The sequence below is a fragment of the Leopardus geoffroyi genome, chromosome C1, assembly GCF_018350155.1.
Source record: "Leopardus geoffroyi isolate Oge1 chromosome C1, O.geoffroyi_Oge1_pat1.0, whole genome shotgun sequence".
Taxonomy (NCBI): domain Eukaryota; kingdom Metazoa; phylum Chordata; class Mammalia; order Carnivora; family Felidae; genus Leopardus; species Leopardus geoffroyi.
In genome coordinates this window covers 93,006,360-93,026,694 of record NC_059328.1, presented here as the reverse complement: position 1 = coordinate 93,026,694, position 20,335 = coordinate 93,006,360, and the positions used below count along the sequence as shown (strand labels likewise).

The 20,335-nt window shown below is 39.2% G+C and overlaps 1 protein-coding gene across 13 annotated transcripts in view; it reads left to right on the top strand.

The window, feature by feature from the left end:
- The first annotated feature begins 2,680 nt into the window (after positions 1–2,680).
- WDR47 (WD repeat domain 47) overlaps positions 2,681–20,335 on the top strand; it is a 70,155-nt gene continuing 52,500 nt past the window's right edge. For 2 of the 13 annotated variants that reach the window (XM_045478523.1, XM_045478521.1), the window contains exons 1-2: positions 2,690–3,010; positions 18,195–18,242. The gene's annotated coding sequence lies outside the window, so the exon portion shown is untranslated. Of the gene's footprint in view, positions 3,011–18,194; positions 18,243–20,335 lie in introns of all 13 variants that reach the window. The other 11 variants (XM_045478512.1, XM_045478510.1, XM_045478517.1 and 8 more) reach the window with 9 other exon arrangements.

Genomic DNA, 20,335 nt, shown 5'->3' with positions numbered 1-20,335 from the left:
GACCTGCATTTTCAAACGATGCCTAACCTAGTTCCACATCCAGAGTAGGCACTTGATAAATATTTGGTGAATGATTGAGGCAGTACCTCAGAATCCAAGGACAGTCCTTCAACTGAGAAAGCCTTGTCCTTTCTGAACAATTCACTGCTTTGCAGCAACTAGAGTGAAAGACAAGAAGATCTAATCTTAATCAGTGTGGCTGAGTATAGAAGGAAAGGTGATACCTTAGGCTAACAGCTATTAAGGTTGTAGTGTAAAGCTTGATGATGTTACATTAGGAAGTGAATATACAGTCAATGCATTTATTACTGAACAAGATGTGCCAGATGTCATATTTCAATGCCTGATTTCTCCCTTTTCCCCACCCCCTTTTTCTGGAAATACGGTTGTGTGTTTGCTTCTAACAATTCTGAGGACTTGTTCAAAATTTAGACACAGGTAACACTGCCACAGGATATGGGGGATATAAACATGAATAAGACCTTATTCCCTCTACCTTTTCAGGATAAGTCCATTTTTTTCACACTAAAATATCCAGTTGATACACTGAAGTAGAGTGCAAAAAGAAGGGTTTAAGAATCGTATTGGTTGAAATCTTAGCTCCCCTACAGATCAGCTATTTGCCCTTAGGCAAATTATCCCTTAACGTCTAAAATGGGAATAGTTAACAGGCATCTTAAGGGAGATTGTGAAGCTTAAATGAGAGCATAAGTAAAGTATTTTATGAATGCCCAAACCAATCTAGTACCAGATCACGTTCTTCCTTTTATGTAGCACTCTGCCTCTAATAGGTGGTCAAATGTTTGTCAGGCTCCCTGATTAGTAACTCTTTCTAGAAATGATGTGAGAAACAAAGGCAAGCTGAGGGCAAAGCACAAGCTAACAGCTACCCCCCACCCCCCAAGGTGGGATATGTGTGACATTCCTCAAGCACTCCTGGCTGCCCAAGAACAAAGGAAAGGGAGAAAAAAGTGGTTAACTGATAAAGATCACAGTGATGCCTCTATCGTGAGCCTCTATCAGCTTGCAACGGTCTTTTTTTTTTTTTTTTAAGTTTATTTATTTTGAGAGAGTGAGAGAGCACAAGCAGGGGAGGGGCAAACGGGGAGAGAGAGAGAGAAGATCCCAAACGCTCTGTGCTGAGCTGATGAGAGACTTCATCTCATGAACCCGTGAGATCATGATCTGAGACGAAATCAAGAGTCTTAACTGACTCTTAACTGAAATCAAGATGCTTAACTGACTGAGCTGCCCAGAAGCCCCAGTTTGCAACTGTATTAATGATTTACAAGAAAAAAGCAATCATCAATAGTCAAACTTCTAGAAACCTATAGATTGAATTTCCTAGGACCCTGACACCACCATCCCTTCCGTAGGATAGAAAAATCTTATATAATCAGTCACTCCTCACAACCCAAGGGCAGCTATTTCTGTCCTCTGTCAATGGGTCCTGTCCTTGTGCTTTAATAAAGACATTTTTTTGCACTGAAGACGTCTCAAGAATTCTTTCTTGGCCATTGGCTCCAAACCCCAACACTTTAAACCACATCAGATCTAGCTGAAAATTTAAATAAATAGTGCTTGGTTCTTGCAGTGGTATTGAGAATCAAATTTAAGAAGCGGACTGGCAAAAACCATACTGGCATTCCCAGGATATATTGTATCTGCCCACTTTTTCAATTTAAATACTCCGTAAAATTTTTTTCTTTTTTCTTTTTGATATCAAGACCCTGGGTAACATTAATTTGTGTTTATATTCATTTGCCTGTCACTTATTACTGAGAGAGTTTCTTAATGAAGACTTTCTTATAGGAGTTAATCAGGACTAGGTAAAGTTTTGCATAAACTGTTTTCCCTGAATTCGTAAATACTTTTCTTAGAACCTTTCCTTCACACGATCGCTTCTTTTATCTTGAATTAGATTAAATTTTTCCTGTTCATAAGTGTTTTTGATGTTTATTATTACCACTCTCTCTTATGTCCTTTCCCTCAGTCTGGAGGCCCAGCTCACTCTTGGCATTTGGCCCTTATGAAGGCGAGGTTCTTACAGGTTTGTATCACTGTATTCTTAGCTCTTCTACATCGTTATACCCACTGAATACTCAATTCAGCTGGGTTAAGCATCATGTATATTTGTGGAATCGACTGCACTGGTGGGGTCGGAAAGTGAGGTTCTGTTGTCATGGGCCTTGCAACTAATAAAAAGGGTAGTAAAAAAACAAATCTGTGAACAAGTAACTGTAAATTGCTCCAAGGCATATCAGCATCACAAAAGGAGAAATCAAGAATGGGGCAAATAAGCAGCTGGAGTTTTCAGGAAGAAAGTGAGGCCAGGAAGAGCGGAGAGAAAAGGGCAGGCTAGATTTATTTCATTTGCGTTCAGTAATAAATTGTCAGGAAAGAGTATTATAGAGGCGATTCTAATGAGCAGAGGACTTCTCGATTCCGAGGCGACAGCCCCCTCCGCGCTATTTCGGGACGCGGGGTCACCGGCCAGCGACCCGTCTGCGTCCCGGCTGCTGGTCTCTCACCCAATCGCCAGGCCAGCTCTTCCTCCGAGTCCAGCAGGTCCTTGGAGGGCAGGCCAGAGCCCGTCTGTCTAGGCGGGTCCCCACCTCTCCAGGCTCGGGCCCGCCCAGCCGACTCTCCCTTTGGCTCAGGCACCTGCCTGGCCGCCCCTCGGCGGGGTCCTGAGGCGCCTCGGAGAAGCGCGATGATTGGTTGCCGCTCGGGGCTGGAGCTCTGCTCCAGCGCCGCTTGACAACCGCAGTCTGCAAGAGGCTGAGCCGAGCGGTCCTCCGGGAGGGGCAGACGCGAGGAAGGACTGCCTGACGATCTGATGGATTGACGCGCGGGCGGCAGGAGGGAGGACCGACGCCAAACCCAGACATAGACCTCCGCCCTCGCGCTCCAGCCCCAGCCCGGACCCGGCCGCGTCGGGGCCCCGTTCGCCGGCCTCACAGCCGCTTTCTCCTCAGCCGCTTCTCTGGACTCGTCCGGGAACCCTCAGGTGAGTGACTCCGGGAGGCGGAGGCGGGGTCGGCCGCGTCGCACCTCGGGTTGCCATGGTCACCAGTCGCCACCTGTCACCAGCTGACAGGGCTCCGACCCAGGCGGCCCTTGGCCCAAAGGGCGGCGTTTGCGGCCCGGGAGAAGGGTCTCGGGTAGGCTTCGGTGCCTCCTGGGTGGGGACTGGGGTCGTGAGTGAGGCCCCGGCGCCGCCGGATGAGGACCTGGGAACTGCCGGCCCCTATTTCGAGGCCGCCTGTCCTGGACCACACCTTCCCCTCTCTTCCAGCCCGGCTCTGGGGTAGAGCGACACCCCTCGCCTGGTACCGTCGGCCCCGGAGCGGGGAGCTAGCGCAGGATCAGTGCCCACCTCGCCGCTGCTGAGAGGCGGGAGGGGAGCTGGCTGCGTTGATTTCTTCCTTCCTCGCCCGCGGCCGAGCCCTTGCGAGAACTGAGGGGCGCGCTCGCGTCCCTGTCTGGGCACGCCTTGGCCGGGAGGAGGGGAGGAAGCTGCGGGGCTGGGAGCCGAGCGGCGGCGTGGGGCAGCTCCGCGGGGCCGGCTTTGGCCTTTCTTACGTCAGTGGTTCTGTGGGTGCAGTCTTTGGGGGTCTGGGCGGGAGGCGGGGAGAGGGGAATCGACTGGTTTGGAACCCGGCTTTGCTGGGGCTGAGGAGCGCCGGCGTAGAAGAGGCGGGAGGCTGTAGAACTCTAGGGTTCAGCCGGTTCCTTGTATTGGGGAGAAAGATTGGGGCTCCAGCTCTGGGGCGAGGCCTTGGGCAAAAGGGGCAAGGTAGGCTGGCCGGCATTTGAACAGCATTTGATTTTTTTCATCTCTATACCCAGACGTGCAGTCAGTAACCACGCATGGTATCTGAGCGGAGCGTTTTTGGCAACTTGGTTCTCTGCATAATGAAAGGAGAAGCCTTTGTTCCACCCAGATTCATAGGTTGTGATCTAACACTTATTTGCCTCCCTTTGTTGTAGACTTCATAGAATGCTTCAAGAAGTTAATGGCACAGAAATTAACATGTAGGCTTTAAATATGCTACAGATCTTTTTTTCACAGTCAATCCAAGTAGAATCTTTTTTGTCTCCGGTGTTGGCTTGAGTTGCATTGAAATTTTACTAGGAAGGAGAAACGCCTAAGAGCCCATTTTCCTTTATATGGCATATTCTAGGAGTCTCATTTAGGACAAAGATGTAATGAACAATTTTACCTTAGGTTTTAGGGGGTAGATTGCTTCCACACAAAAGGAACATTATTATACAGTGCGGGAAAAGACAAGCAATTAAACCATTAGCAGTATATTGTCAGATAAAAAAAAAAAGCAAGCACCACAGAACACTGGAACTTATATGCCATAATAATATGTAATTTTTTGTGAAGGGATTTCAATATGTTTACCTCTTCTTCCTACTTCCTAATTCTTTTCTTTCTTTCTCTCTCTCTCTCTTTTAAAGCCAGTATTAGGACTATATCATTAGAGAACAGGGGTATTATTCTAAGTTCCTAGTTACATACTTGGGTTCAGCCTCTGTTTCTGTTTGTGAAATTATCAGTTACTGAATGGACAGCATGGGATATGGTTGATATATACTGTAGTTTGAGAAATACTTCAAAATAAGTATGAAAAGATGCAGTTTTCCTTAGCAAATCAGTAAGCTGGAAATCAGATTGCCTGGATTTAAGTGTCATTTAGCTATTGATTACAATCATGGAAGAGCTACTTAACCTACTGTTGAGTCTAATATCTAGATCTGTAAAATGGGGATAATACCTACTGTTGTTTTAGTCTGGAATGGGCTCTAAGTTGAACAAGATAGTCTGTTTGAAAGCACTTTGGAAAAAAATTAAGGCATCTGTTGATAACCTCTTAATAGAGTGGAGCGTTGTCAAGGATAATTAAAATACTCTGCGTGATCTATTTAGTATTTTGAGGCCCAGGACCTTATTTCTTATAATGGCCTTACAGGGCTCATGGGAACTATTAAGGTGCATCCATCCTTACTCTTTGATGGAGGTTCTTTATTACCCTGGTGACATGGAAAAAGGGTGTTTCTTTCCTGTATGTGTGCAAGGATTGCTTTCCTGCTTTCAGTACGATTTTCTTATATTTAGAGAATATAAGGTAGATTTCAGAGACTTCAAAGAAATTTCATGCTTAAGGGACCCTGGGGATGTGTTCAGTCTTTTTCTGCCCCTATGGAAAAAAATTTAAGAAGCATTGCCTTAGACTCACTCAGCTAATGAACCACTACTTAGCACAGGAAATAAGTTGAATTTCAATTTCTAAAACTTTGACACTAGGCTTATTATTCTGATTATCCCCTCTTGTTCCCCCCGCCTCCTGTAAATGTCAGAATATTGTAGTGGAAAGGTCAAAGGATTTTAGTCATATAGACCCTCTTGTCCCATTCATAAATACTGTATAGGAGTATTAAGGGCCTGTCATAGTAAATGCACAGTACATGTTAGTAGTTTTTCCTTTCCCATCTCTGCATATTAGGATATTAACAATCTCTCAGACCCATTCTTAACAGGAAACCCTATTATTCCTCTGAACTTCCATGGCATTTCATTTGTAATTCTTTTATGGTGCTCTTTATATTTTATGCATATTACTTTTATATAGAAGACTTGAATCCAAGTCTTCAAACTCCAAATCCCCATACCTAAGGATACTTTTTTATTCTGTGTAATTTTGAGACCATTACATTGAATAGTCAAAGCTTATATATTTCAACTGATTTTTCTTGCTTTTTTTGTTTTTTGTTTTGCTTTTTGCTTTTTAATTTGTTTCTGTTTGGGTAAAAAGCTATCCTTACAAAACACCACACACTACCTTATAAATCTTGCTTTCATGTTTTATCGTCTTCACTGTAGTAACTCAGTGATTGTATTCCTGGGACGCAGCATGGTACTAGCACAGAGTAGATACTCAAATATTTTTATTATTATTATTTTAATGTTTGTTTATTTTTGACAGGGTAGGGAGAGATTTAGCAGGGGAGGGGCAGAGGGAGGGGGGACAGAGGATCTTTGCTTACAGCAGAAAGCCCCATGTGGGGCTTGAACTCACGAACCAGGAGATCATGACTTGAGAAGAAATTGGACACTTAACTGACTGAGCCACCCAAGCGCCCTGATACTCAAATATTGTTAAACAAATACTGACCTCAAACAAACATTATCATAAGTACGAGTCTCTTCGTGTGGCATCTGCAACATAATTTGATCTAATCAAGCTTCCCAATATTTTGTTTTATTTTTTATTTTATTTTATTTTTTAATTTTTTACAGAGAGAAGAGAACATGTGAGTGGGGGAGAGGAGTAAAGGGGGAGAGAGAGAATCTTTTTTTTTTTTAAATGTTTATTTACTTTGATGGGGCGCCTGGGTGGCGCAGTCGGTTAAGCGTCCGACTTCAGCCAGGTCACGATCTCGCGGTCCGTGAGTTTGAGCCCCGCGTCAGGCTCTGGGCTGATGGCTCAGAGCCTAGAGCCTGTTTCCGATTCTGTGTCTCCCTCTCTCTCTGCCCCTTCCCCGTTCATGCTCTGTCTCTCTCTGTCCCAAAAATAAATAAACGTTGAAAAAAAAAAAACATTAAAAAAAAAAAATGTTTATTTACTTTGAAAGAGAGAGGGTAAGAGAGTGCGTGCATGTGTAAGCAGGGGAGGGGAGCAGAAAGAGAGAGGGAAAGAGAATCCCAAGCAGGCTCCATGCTGTCAGTGCAGAGCCTGATGTGGGGCTCCATCTCAAGAACCACAAGACACAAGATCGTGACCTGAGGTGAAATCAAGAGTCCGGCACTTAATGGACTTAGCCACCCAGGGGCCTCAAGCTTCCTAATATTTTAAAATTACACCTAAAATATATTTAAAACCAGGGTTAACTTTTTCTAAAGTAAATTTTTATACTTTATCCACAGCACAGTAGCTCTCCCATAGCATGTTTTTAGTAGCTCTTTTGTCATACTGGTTTTACCATGGGTATGAACTCTGAAGGGGAGAAACTTATATTTATTAAGCACAATTCACATGCTTGCCACTCTGCCTGGACCTTTATCTTGTTTTGCAAGTCAACACCCTATTTTATAGAGAAACAGTACTACATGAAAAAGGACACAAACATTTTATACTATTTGATACATTGACTTAAATAATGAATTCTATAAAATGAACAGATTTCTATGGCTAAGTATGTTTTGTGACTTTTGTTGATGTATTGGAAAAGAAAATAGAATCTTGTAATAAAATTTTTGAGAAAACTTTACAGAAGTGAACTAAAATTGGAGCCTTAATGTCCACTTTTTGGTTTAACCTTTTTTAAAATGTTATTTTGAAAGCCTGGAAATTGCGTTGGATTGGTTTTCTTTCCAACTTCAAGAGAAGCTTTAGAAATTAAATTCTGGGAAGTGCAAAAACAGTATCTGATGAGCAGATGATGATGTAAAGCAACTTTAGGTGTTTGGGCGTGTTTATTATATAGTGCGCACATCATGGGAAGTGTTGATTTCAATGTATACATTGAAATACCATACCTGGAGTGTTGTATTCTATTTTGGATGTTTTAAGAGAGTGATTAACACATGTTAGGAAGGGAATGATTAGAATGGTAGGGGTTCTGTAAGCTGTATGAAGAATTGCTAAAGCGTATAGGAAAATAGACATGATTATTGGTCAGATTCAAATGTGTGAAAGTTTGAAACATAATAAACTTGTATCATGATGACCCGAAGACGTGAATAACTAGATGAAAGTTGCAAGAAAGTAGATTTCATTTCAGTATTAGGAAAGCAAAATTTTTATACTTGTGAAAAAATTAAATGAGTGTTATCTATTGTTACAAATTACCTTTTCCAAAACAGTGACTTAAAACAACAAATATTTATCTCACTGTTTCTGAGGGTCAGGAATCTGAGCACAGACCTGCTGAGTGCCTCTGATTTAAGATCTCTCTTGAGGTTCGGTCAAGCTGCCACAGAGGCTTTGGTGTCATCTGAAGACACAAATCAGGGATGATCTCCTTCTAAGCTCAGTGGCTTGGGTCTCTGTTCCTGTGGGCTGTTGGACTGAAGGCTTCCATTCCTTGCCAGGAGGTGAGTGGAGGCTTCCCTCAGTTCTTTGTCACTTGGATCTTTCCACAAGGTTGCCTCATGACATGGCAGCTGGCTTCCCCCAGAGTGAACATTCTGAGAGAGAGGACACACGCCTGCACTCAGGACTCACACTACTATCTTTTTACAAATCTTGGAAGTGACAGCCCAACACTTCTGCTATGTTCTTGGGTAGAAGTGAGTCACTAAATCCAGCGCACATTCAAGGGCCAGTGACTACAGAAGGTTGTAAACACTAGTAGGCTCATTGGTGACCATCTTAGAGACTGCCTTCCACAAGTGGCTTGTAAGGGGGGCATAAAAATTTTCTCTCATTGGAGGCATTTATGTAGAGGTTGGCAGACCATCTGTTAGAGGTAAGTTTTGGATATTCTGCATTATAGGAAAGTGGACTAATGTACCTTCCGACTCAATTCTGTGATGAATATATAAAAGGTAAGGAGGTAGAAAAGCTAAGGATGAAAGACTTTAATAGGTAATTATATAGTATATATTCTGATGTACTTAATTCAGTAGTTAATGCTTATATAATTTTGACTTTTTCAGTACATTTTCAAGTTTTTGTGATTCTTGGTTCAGTACATTTCCTGCTGTGTTTCTGTATGTTGACCTACTGACTTTAAAAAAAAGCCATTTTTTATGTAGTTCAATGTCTGAAGTATACACAAATACCTTAAGTTCTGTTTTTCCCTTTGAAAATAATAGTGTGTATGGGAGTAAAACAACATGAAGGACTTTTTTTTTTTTTTTTTTTTTTTTTTTAAAGAGAGAGAGCTCGAGTTGGGGAGAGGGGCAGAAGGAGAGAGAGAGAATTTCAAGCAGGCTCCACGTTCAGTTTAACCCCAGTGAGGGTCTGGATCCCATGACCCCAGCGTCAGGACCTGTGCTTTAATCAAGAGTTGGGTGCTTAACCAACTGAGCCACCCAGGCGCCCCATGAAGCACATTCTTCATCTGTTTTACAAAGCACACTTCTGTACCTTGGCTTTAGGTGTGACAGAAAACGATACTAGAGGTCTCATATAATGAAAGGTGAAATTGTGTTCTTAGATAAAACATCATTTTTACCATAAATAAATAAAGTAGAAACACACAAATAAGAAAATAAATAAGGAATATAGTATGAGTTTATATGAATATTTTACTTTGACCTTGGTTGATATGGCATTAATTTGTGCTTGGAGTTAATTTTTATTACAAATATTAAGATTATAAACTTTCTAGGGACACCGGGTGGCTCAGTTGATGGAGCATGTGACTCTCAATCCCAAAGTTGTGAGTTCAAGCCCCATGTTGGGTGTGGAGCCTACTTCAAAATATATATATATATATATATACTTTCTACATTTCTTATTTACATCTTTATAGGTTGAAACTCTGCCTAATAAACATTTGAATTTTTACCATGAGCTGCTGTGATGATTTAAGTAATAAATCGTTTAAAAAATCTTTTAATTCTTTGTATGATTAACACCTAAAGCTTTTGCCTGTGAGTCAGGAGACCTGGAATTCTTAGTTCTGCCTAATGTCTAAAAATTGTGTAATCAAGCAGTGGCACTGTTGCTCACTAGTAAGTGGGATTCTCATTTTAAATTGTTTTAAAGAATAGACTTGGGGCGCCTGGGTGGCGCAGTCGGTTAAGCGTCCGACTTCAGCCAGGTCACGATCTCGCGGTCCGTGAGTTCGAGCCCCGCGTCGGGCTCTGGGCTGATGGCTCAGAGCCTGGAGCCTGTTTCCGATTCTGTGTCTCCCTCTCTCTCTGCCCCTCCCCCGTTCATGCTCTGTCTCTCTCTGTCCCAAAAATAAATAAACGTTGGAAAAAAATTAAAAAAAAAAAAAAAAAAAAAAAAAAAAAAGAATAGACTTGCTTTGGTCTGCCCGTACCTACTGCTAGGTTTCTCTTGAGTTCAGTGACACCATCTGTGAGTTTTCTGACGAAGCTGTTCAGTCTGAAACCAGAGAACACAGCAAAGGTCTGATAGGTTTGTTTTGTTTTTTTTAATATTTATTTATTTTTGAGAGAGAGACAGTGTGTGAACAGGGGAGGGGCAGAAAGAGAGGGAGACACAGAATCTGAAGCAGGCTCTAGGCTTTGAGCTGTCAGCAAAGAGCCTGATGTGGGGCTCGAACTCATGAACCTCAAGATCATGACCTGAGCCAAAGTCGGATGCTCAACTGACTGAGCCACCCAGGAGCCCCTGATAGGGTTTTTTGTTTTTTGTTTTTTTAGTTTATTTATTTATTTTGAGAGAGACAGAGGCAGTGCAGGGTGAGGGAGGTGGGCAGAGAGCAAGGGAAAGAGAATCCCAAGCAGGCTTCATGCTGCCAGCACAGAGCCCGACACAGGGCTTGAAATCCTGAAACCAGGAGGTCATGACCTGAGCCAAAACCAAGAGCCAGAGGCTTAACCAACTAAGCCACCCAGGTGCCCCAAAGGTCTGATAGGTCTTAAAGAGATCTGCCGAACCATGTTCTAGGCAAGTGAACTAAAAATGTATTATTTAAGAATAAAAAAAATTCTCTACACATTTTGTTTTTTGATCTAAAATTCTTATGCAGTAGGGGCTCCTGGATGGCTCAGTTGGTTTAGCGTCCAACTCTTTGATTTCGGCCCAGATCAAGATCTCAGTTCGAGAGCCCCATGTTGGGCTTTGTGCTGACAGGCTGCTTGGGATTCTCTCTCTTCTCTTTCTGCCCCTCTCCTACCCCCTCCGTCTTGCTTGCTCAAATGCTCTCTGTCTCTCTCTCAAAATAGATAAATAAACATTAAAACAATTTTTTATATAAATAAAAATAGGGGCCCCTGGGTGGCTCAGTCGTTTAAGTGTCTGACTTCAGTTCACGTCATGATCTTGTGATTTGTGGGTTCGAGCCCAGTGTTGGATTCTGTGCTGACAGCTCAGAGCCTGGGACCTGCTTGAGATTCAGTGTCTTCCTGTCTCTCTGCCCATCCCCCACTAGCACTCTGTCTCTCTCTCAAAATGAATAAACATTAAAAAAATTAAATAAAAATTCTTATGCTTTAAATCAACACTGATTTTGCTTTTAGTTGTGCTCTAAAAGCTAAATTGTGTTCAGAGTGAAGCATTTGTAGCAACACACTGTTAAATTTATCTAAGTTTATCTAGGTTTCCCTATATTTGGTGTGGTTTTCATAGATATTTTAAAGACCGAGGTCCATTTTAAAGTTGAAAGTTAAACTCTAGAGCTCTTAGATCGAATTTTTTCTTTTCTTTCTCCTTCCTTCCTTCCTTCCTTCCTTCCTTCCTTCCTTCCTTCTGGTTCCCTTCCCTCCTATCAGTTTCAATATTCCTTATTTTTTGATGGCAATATTCATTTAGATAACAATTTTAAATTAAGTGGGGTTGATTAAATAAGGGTTAAGAAATATATTTTATTAGACCTGGGGAGATTTTTTTTAAATGATAAGTAGTATCAGGGCACCTGGGTGCCTCAGTCAGTCACCTGACTCTTGACTTTGGCTCAGGTCAGATTCTCATGGTTTGTAGGTTCAAGCACCATATCCCACCGTTTGTGGGGATTCTCTGTCTTTCTCTCTCTCTGCCCTTCCCTGGCTCGTGTACTTGCTTGCTCTCGCTCTCTTGCTCTCTCAAAATAAATAAACTTAAAAAAAAAAAAAAAAGAACTGATGATCTCCCGGAAACCTTTATTAAAAAAAAAAAGAGAAAAGTAATATCTAATTTTATTTTAGTTTCTTACACAGTTGGGCTAATCCTTTTTGTCTCTCCTATTAAAAGTGCATGTTTAAAATTCTGGTTAGACTGTTATTAATGCAGGGTTTTATCTAGAAGTCTATTTACCCTATTAACATTGTTTAATAGAAAAACAATGTGAAAGATCATAAAATTAGGGTCCTCAGTTGGAATAATTTTTAAAAATTATTTCACTACTGTGAAGTTTTTTCCTTTAACATGTTTAGATGACTCTTTCCTTATTTTTGTGAAGTATCTTTGCCCTTCCCTTTCTTGGGAATTAGTGTGATATAGCAGAAAGAGCTTTAGCATCTCACAAACTATGGTTCCATTCTTGCCCAGGGTTGTAACCTTTGGCTACTGTATTTCCTTCTTTCCTTTTTCCTACCCTTTCTCCTTTTCTTCCTCTTTCGCTCTCTGCCTGTCCTCTCTGTTTCTGTATTTCGGTCTCCCTTTCACAGTCAGAAATTCTAATTTTCATTGCTGCAAAGCTTAGGATTTGAATTGGGGAGGGGGAGACAATTTCTTGTCTGGCTACCAAGATAAGGCAGCCCAGATGCTTATGGAAAAAATGAAGAGTTGAAGAGTTCTACTTGCTCAGATGTTTGAGGAGCTAATGAAAAATTGACCTAAAGATTAATCATATATATATACATAATAAAATTAATCATGATTAACATACAAAGATTAATCATATATAATATATATGTAAATATAAAATTTGCCTCCCCTTTGTTTTGCTACCCTGTTAAATAGGTTCCCTCTGGTACTTTTTAAAGATTTCCTGATTGACATGGATGCTGATATCAAGATGTATGTCCTGATGTACTTCTGAAAGAAGTATTCAGTTGCTGATGAAATATATGTTTAATCTTTTTTTTATTATTAAAAATCTTTTTTCATGTTTGTTTATTTTGAGAGCGGTGGGGGGAGGGGCCAGGGAGGGGAGAGGAAGAATCCCAAGGAAGGGTCCCTAGTGCCAGCTTGGAGCCTGACACGGGGTTCAAACTCACGAACCATGAGATCATGACCTGAGCAGAAACCAAGTTGGTCGCTTAACCAACTGAGCCAGCCACCCAGGTGCCTCTAAATTATTATTATTATTTTAAAATTATTATTTTTAATGTTTTATTTATTTTTGAGAGAGAGAGGCAGAGTATGAGCAGGGGAGAGGGAGACACAGACTCCGAAGAAGGCTCCAGGCTCTGAGCCATTAGCACAGAGCCCGACATGAAGCTGGAACTGGTGAACCGGGAGATCATGACCTGAGCTGAAGTCTGATGCTTAACTGACTGAGCCACCCAGGCACCCCTATTATTATTATTTTTTAATGTTTATTCATTTTTTGAGAGAGAGAGAGAGAGAGCGCATGTGCAAGTTGGGGAGGGGCAGAAAGGGTGGGAGACACAGAATCTGAAGCGGGCTCCAGGCTCTGAGCTGTCAGCACAGAGCCAGATGGGAGGCTCGAACCCACGAACTGTGAGATCATGACTGAGCTGAAGCCAGATGCTTAGCCAATTGAGCCACTCAGGAACCGCATTTTTATCTTTTTAATTTAAATTTTATTTAGTTAACATAGAGTGCAGTATTGGTTTCAGGAGTAGAATTCAGTGATTCATCACTTAACACCCAATGCTCATCACAAGAAGTGCCCTCCTTAATACCCATCACTTGTTCAGCCCATCTCCCACCCACCTACCTCCATCAACCCTCAGTTTGTTCTCTATCATTAAGCATCTCTTGTGGTTGGTTCCCTTTTCTACCCACCCCACCCCTATATGTTCATCTGTTTTGTTTCTTAAATTCCATATATGAATAAAATCAGATGGTATTTGTGTTTCTCCAATTGACTTATTTCTCTTAGCATAATACATTTTAGCTCCATCCTTATGTTTAGTCTTAATGTAAATACTGGGTTAATTTCTTTTTTGTTGTTGTTTATTTATTTTTGAGAGAGAGAGTGAGACAGAGCATTAGTGGGGGAGGGCCAGAGAGAGGGAGACACAGAATCTGAAACAGGCTCCAGGCTCTGAGCTGTCAGCACAGAGCCCGATGCGGGGCTCAAACCATGAACTGTGAGAACATGACCTGAGCCGGAGTCAGACACCTAACCAACCGAGCCACCCAGGCGCCCCTGGGTTAATTTCTTAAACTTACAAAGCCCAATATCTTCATCTGTTAAATGGGGATGAAATTGCCTATCTCATAAGACTGTTATAAGGATCAATTAAACAACGTAAGTAAAGATCTTAGAATAGTACCCAATAATTATTTCATTGTAAACATAGCAGTTAATCCTATCTTTGGGATTCTATTCTAGTTACTATCTTGATATAGAAGAGAACCTTTGGAATCTAATCCTGTAATTTTTCATAGTTTTTTTCTTTTTAGAGTTAAAAATTGTATTCATGTAAGAAATGTATGTATAAATATACAAGTAATGCATGGATATATATTGGTTGTAAACCATTCTGATAATACAAATGATGAAGAGTAAAACGGTCCCCCTTCAACTCCTTTCTCTTCCTAGTTTCATGCCCTGCATCCATTACAATTCCTGTTCAGAAGTAACCACTCTGACCAGTTTGATATGTATCCCTCCAGACCTTTCTTTATTTATTTAGACAGATATCAAAAATAAGTGGATGCATGTATATTTACAAAAATATAAAAATAAGTGGATGCATTAAAAAAATAAGTGGATGCATTTATATTTATCCATTCAACAGATGTTTATTAATAGCTATATTCTGTGATGTGCCTTTGCACTGTGAGGATGCATTAGTATTCTGTACTATGAATTTACCATAATTTAACATTACTGCTATGATGAGAGCTCAGTTCATTACTCATTTTTCTCTATTACAAGCAAATCTTCAAGGAACATCTTTGTATATGTATCTTTGTGTGTATTTGCAAGTACTTTTTTGGGATCAGTTTCTAGAAGTAGAATTAGAATTGGTGAGTCAAAGAGTATAAACATTTAAACTTTTTATAGAGGGGGTGCCTGGGTGGCTCAGTCAATTAAACGTCCAACTTTGGTTTAGGTCATGATCTCACGGTTCGTGAGAGCCCCCCGTGTTGGGCTCTGTGCTGACAGCTTGGAGCCTGGAGCCTGCTTTGGATTCTGTGTCTCCCTTTCTCTGCCCCTCCCCTGCTCATGCTCTGTCTCTCTCTCAAAAATAAATAAACATTAAAAACATTTTTTTATAGATAAGAATTTCATGCTGTCAAAGTCTCTTTCAAAAAGTTTGTCCCAATTTACATTTTTAACACAATGTGTGAAAGGGCATTTACCCACACTCTTGCCAAAACTAGGTATTATCAGGTAGGCCAAAATTAGTAGGCCATAAATGGTGTCTTGTTTTAGTATCACTAGTGAGGTTGAACATCTTTTCATAAATTTTTGGTCTCTTTTGTAGTTCTGTGAAGTGTCTGTGTAGTCTTTGCTCATTGTTCAACTGGAATTTGGGGGGGGTATTGATTTGAAGATGCTATCTATTTGTTCTCATTGGTAACCATTTAACCGTTTATGTATGTTGTGTTTATTCCTGATTTGTCCTTTGTCTCTTGTTTATGACAACTTCTCTTAAATGGAAGGTTTACAGTTTACATTTTTAGTACCAGATTTGACCATTTTTTCCTTTACATTTTCTGGGTTACAAGACTTAATTATACAGTCTGAGTCAAAACTAGTTTTGCTTATCTTGTAAATTTTTAGTTCTTTAGCAATTAAATATGTTTTTTAAATTTTTGTGAGTTTCAATATGGAAAGAACACACATACTTTAATCTCATAAAGAAAGATTGAAATAATATTTGAATCAGATCTGAGAAGAGGTCTTGTGTTATAAAAAATTTACAAATCATTCTGAAATATTACTTTCTTTACATACCTAATGAATATATTATATTCATTTTATTACTAATACCTTTCATTTACTTGCAACTAGAATTTTCAAGTAATTTGCAATTGGAAATTCTTACTTATATTTCATATTATTATTTAAATTTTTTGAATAGGTAATATTTGTACATAGTACAAAATTCAAAAGGTATAAAAAGGTATGTAGTGGAAAGTCTTACCATTTCTATTCTTTATCCAGTTTTCCTTTAAGACCCTTTAAGAACCATTTTTATCAATTTTTTGTGTCTTTTTTCCCCAGAGATATTTTATGCAGATACACAACATATAGTTTATGTTAATTGAATTCTTTTCTTTTTATAGCTATATTAAGCAACACCTGCTTAAAGATAATTTGGTCTTTAAGCCAAAATTATTCACAGTTCCAGAAAGTAAATTAGAATAATTGATGAATAGAAGAACAGCTGTCAACAATAAGAAGTGACACATGCTGTATCCATGTTATAAACATTAGTTGATTAACAGACATGACAGAGCTTTGCAGTTAGAAGGGCTTTTGTTTGCTTGCTTATATGATTTAAAACAAATCTATTTTCTTTTTTTATTAAACTGACCTTATATGTTAGAGACTTCTAATTATCCAAGACTTTATATTTCCCCCTAAGAATATATGTATATCAATAACAAGAAGTATATTGAAATGTGACTTAAAGCATATTATAAAACTTAAAGGGAAATCCTAGAAATTGCCCAAACTAACCCTCTTATTCTATTTTTAACATATTTTTTATATTTTTAAAACAATTTTTAATGTTTTACTTTTGAGAGAGAGAGAGTGGGGGAGGGACACAGAGAGAAGGGGACAGAACATCCGAATTGGGCTCTACCCTGAAAGCAGCAAGCTCGATGCCAGGCTTGAACTCACCAACCACGAGAGCCAAAGTTGGCTCTCACCAACTTAAACTCACCAACCTGAGCCAAAGTTGGACACTCAACCGACAGAGCCATCCAGGCGCCCCTATTTTTAAAGATTATTTATTTTGAGAGAGAGAGAGAGAGGCAGGGAGAGAGGGAGAGGGAGAGGCAGGGAGAGAGAGAGAGGGAGAGAGAGAACCGCAAGCAGGCTCTGCACTGTTAGTGTGGAGCCTGATGAGCAGCTTGAACCCATGAGCTGTGAGATCATGACCTGAGCTGAAGCTGGATGCTTAACTGACTGAGCCACCCAGGTGCCCCTAACCCTCTTATTCTATGTACGTAGAATTGAGGCCCATAGAGGTTAAGTGACTTGCAACATCACATTTATAATTCTGAAGGACCAGACATTTACAGTTAACTGACCTGGCAGCAACGTAAGTTTTTAGAATGCTATTTTATTAAATTTATTGCTCTATTTTTTAAAGGAAAAGGTCCAGTAGTTTTATGTTACAGTTTGGTATTAAAAGCCGTTACAGTTTTGTATTAAAAGGGTTCATGTACTTCATTTTCTTATCTGCATTTTTGTCTGTAAACAGGAATCTTAAGGCAATGTAATTCATTGTTACATGCTCTATAATACTTGGAAGATTAAAGAGGGTAGTTTTTATTGTGTGGGATGGAGTTGGAGATTAATGGAACTTTTCTTCAGCATTCTTTTCTTGACTATAAAATTTATAATGGCTGTACTTTGATTCCCTCAATCTTGTACTTGTGAGTCATTCTTAGTTTTGTGCATTTTTCTTCCTTCCTAATCTGTATTACAAGTGAGTAAAGAAACATTTCAAATGTTCCTCATTGCAAAGGAACATTTAAATCCTATCTATTTATATTTGATTAGAAAGTTACCACTGATATTTTTTTCATAAAACTTTTTCCATATCCATGTATAGAAATATACATAGAGGTCAATATATTTCTGTTGACATCCTTTTTTTTTCTTGTTAACATTTTATCTTTAATATTAGATTTCTAAAAATAATTTTATTTCTTGCCCCTTAATATAGTCTTCTAATCTTGTTTGACTAAGATAGGAATCAGTATGAGTATAGAGATAGCATCTGGAATTTAGTTTCTGTAGATATTAATTGTATCTAAGTACTAAAATATTAACTACCTTCCTGCTGGTGTCCAGATATACTTATTATTAAAGAAAACATTTCTTTATCTCACCTAGTCCAGGATTGGATATAAGTAAAAAGTTCTTTTTTTTTTTTTCTTAAGCTTATTTATTTATTTTGAGAGACAGCGCACAAGAGAGGGGCAGAAAGAGAATCCAAAGCAGTCTCTGCACCAGTAACATGGAGCCAGATGTGGGGCTCAAACTCACAAACTGTGAGATCATGACCTGAGCCCAAACCAAGAGTTGGACACTTAACTGAGCCACCTAGACTCCCCAAGTAAAAACTTATTTTTTTAAAATACATAGAGATGTTTTTGTGATTTTTTTTTATAGGTAAGTGTGTCATTTATTATGGAAATACAGAAACATTCTGATTTTTTTTTTCATTTTGTTTTCTGTTTTCAGCAGAATACACTTTATTGTTGGCTCTACATAAATTCTGCCTGGTGAGTAATTGTTCACATGCACCATGCGCTGGCATATCTAACCTACAGTATTGTCAGAGCTGACTTTGGCTTAAATAGGTTAAAGGGCCAGAGTTCTGTCCTTCTGAATGATTTTTAGAATAGTTGCAAACAAAATCATCTACTCCGTACCTTTTAAGAGGCATTTCTTCATTGATTTTTGCACCTTAAGTTAATTCAAGTAAACTTTATTGTACACTTATATACTGTACATCTCATTTAAAAGATAATTTTAGTTGTTTCTAAGCTAGTTAACTCTTACTGTTTTATATCTTCCCTGAGAAGGGAGGATGAAACATTTATTATTGAATTCTACTCTTCTGAATTAGAGAAAAATTCTGCTTGGTAGTGATTAATAGCTTAAGGAGATTAAGAATGTGAATTATGTTTTTATGTGTTATCTTTAAAAGTTATATTTATAATAATGTATTTAATTTCTAAATTATATAGCTGGGATTTGGGGAGCCTCTACAAACATTTCAGTAACACAGAGTGGTTAGAAAAGAATAACGAAGATACAGTCATTAAGCATGTGCCTATGTTATATATGCTATCTAGCAACAGTGAATCTTATAAGAATTAAAATTCTGGGTTGAGTGGTTAAAATAGTATACTTTTCTGCTAGGAATTTCACAGTATAGAATTAAAGCTTGTCTTTTAAAAACCCTGAACAATTCTCCATTAATTAGTATACATTTTTTGTATTTATTCAAAGTTTAAATGTAAAGTCAGTATAAAAATATGTATTTGTAAGAATTTATTTCTTCTCTTAGACTTTATTAATCAGAAATGATGGTGGTATTGAACTTGTAGTTATGATTTATTTTATTTCTTTAATGTTCATTTATTGATTTTGAGAGAGAGTGCGCGTGAGCACAATTTGGGGAGGAGCAGAGAGAGAGGGAGAGAGAAAATCCCAAGCAGGTTCCGCACTGTCAGCGCAGAGCCCGATGTGGGGCTCAATCTCACCAACTGAGAGATCATGACCTGAGCCAAAATCAAGAGTCAGGTGCTTAACTGACTGAGCTACCCAGGCACTCCATAACGTGAGATTCATAGTAACTCTAGAGTTCTCCCATATTGAGGCTGAATGTAAAATAAATTGAGGCCTATAAAATGTTCGATATCATTGGGTATATTCAACAACAATAGAAAATTGCATCTCAATTCTGCAGCAAGTTGTATGGTTGGTACATAGTGATATAAGTGAAGTACCCACTAAAAAATTAAAAGATGGAGGGGGCAATTTTTTATGATAATTAAATTAATAAAAGCCATTCTTTTGCTAGTAAAAATTATATGAAGATTTGGGGAATGCTAAAACCACTAACCCTTGTGCTCTAGGAGTAATCTTAGGCACCTCTGAAATGTAATTAAAATTTAGTGAGCAGAAATATCACTAATTTTACTGTATCCTTTTTTGGACAAAGTCTGTGAACAGGAGGATGGTCAGCTCAAAAGAGAGCAAAGAGAAACCCAAAGCATGCAGACTGGTTAGCTGCCCTTTTGAGAGAGAGATTGGTGATATGTTTGTTTCTTGAGGCAAGCATGTCCTTATTGTGGTGATGGATGTAGGAGATTAGCCTGATGTAGGAGATTAACTTAATTTGATGTCATTAAATATTTGAGTCATATGATATCTTCCCATGTTCTGTCCCTTGTTTACCCTGCCACCTTCTCTACCTAAAAGAGAAAATCTACTCATCTGATATGAGCATTATAGTCGGCTGGACATTTACACTTCTCATTATAAAGAAAGAAATTGACAAGATAATAAACAAATTGGAAAAAAATTAACACGTTTGCATACATATGTGTGTTTGTTTCTGTGAACTTGGTTAAAGTTAGTTGGTCCTGTGAGAAAGATGTGCTTACAATAGTCTGCTTCATTGATGATGCGTGATGATGTGTCTTTGCAGCTAGTCCCTTTAGCATGGTAGTCTTTTGTACTGCTGTTAGCCTTAACATTTGAAAATTTCAACAGCTTAGGCCATTTAACTTGTGTGATCTCATCTGTGAAATGATCTTCAGAATTCCTCCTAGTTCTAAATCTTTATGAATTCATAACCTATGTG